This window comes from Orbicella faveolata, unplaced genomic scaffold, assembly GCF_042242905.1.
Source record: "Orbicella faveolata isolate gen_17 unplaced genomic scaffold, um_ofav_v1 contig_35, whole genome shotgun sequence".
Classification (NCBI taxonomy): domain Eukaryota; kingdom Metazoa; phylum Cnidaria; class Anthozoa; order Scleractinia; family Merulinidae; genus Orbicella; species Orbicella faveolata.
The window spans coordinates 14,991,273-14,992,500 of record NW_028301564.1 but is presented as its reverse complement, the minus strand read 5'-3'; the positions used below and the strand labels follow the sequence as shown (position 1 = coordinate 14,992,500).

At 43.6% G+C, this 1,228-nt stretch overlaps 1 pseudogene; it reads right to left on the bottom strand.

Annotated features, from left to right (window-relative positions):
* Window positions 1-162, bottom strand: part of LOC110058842 (uncharacterized) — a 1,638-nt pseudogene extending 1,476 nt beyond the window's left edge.
* Window positions 163-1,228: the final 1,066 nt, after the last annotated feature.

Sequence of the window (1,228 nt, the reverse complement as noted above, 5' to 3'; positions counted from 1 at the left end):
CATTAAGTCAATAGGTAGTCTCGGGTTTCTACCAAACAGTAGATAGAAAGGTGAAAATCCAGTAGAGTCATGACGGGTACAGTTGTATGCATGAACTACCTTATTGAGATGGTCACGCCAGCGGGATTTCTGTTTCTCCGGTAAGGCTCTCAGCATGGATAAAAGCGTCCGGTTGAACCGTGAATGTTTAATCCCACTGAGTTTCTCAAGGTTGTAGAAGAGCTTGTTTTCGAATTCTCCACCCTGGTCATGATGGATGGTTTCTGGGAATCCAAATCTCATGATAAAATCATTATATAATTTATCAGCAGCAGTCTTCGCAGACTTATCATGGGTAGCATACGCTTGAGCAAATCTGGTGTAGTGATCCATGATCACCAATATATACTGGTATCCGCCCGAGCTTGGTTCGAGATGAACAAAATCCATGGAAACAAGTTGGAAAGGTGCTGTAGAAACAATAGGTTGAAGTGGTACATTAACGTGAGTCGCGGGTTTTCGTTGCTTTAGGCAATGGCACACTTTCGTGACATAATGGGTAATGTCTGCCCTGATAAACGGCCAATAGAAACGTTCTCTAGCTAGTTCCACTACTGTCTGCACCCAGGTGCCCCATGTTTTCGTGTAGTTCTTCATACACCTTTTTGTGGTATTTCTTGGGTAAGACCATTCGGTCTCTAGATCCAGATTTGTGGCAAAGAATTCCATCTTCATGCAGTGAGAAATTCTGGTTCAGAAGGTCTTCAATGCACTGTTTCACCTTTGGGTACAACGGTCGAGGGATTGACGTGTACTTCTTCTGCACTGGCTCGCTATCCTTCAAGTTAATCTCCATTTCCAGATCAGGGATGCAATCAATATCTTCTTCACTGGATGAGAATGACTCATACTCTTCCCTCAGCATTGTCTCAGCTACAATTCGCTGATCTTGGTTTAAGCCACTAAGGTCAACTGCCGGGAGATGAAGAACTCCTAACGAGGTGCGGCTCTTAAGCGTGATGTCATGATCTGTACCATTGTACACAGCAACTTGTACACGGGATGATTTTCCTGGTTTTATGTTTAACAAAGTCTCATTAACTTCCAAGCCCTCTGGCAACAACTGTACTAGTTTGTCTGGCTCAAACAACACTGGTGTTTGCTTGTACACAGGTCCTGTATTTGCACGACAACTGACAGCAACTGTGCTATCCTTAGGTATGACCACATCTTTTCTTCTAGTTCTCAC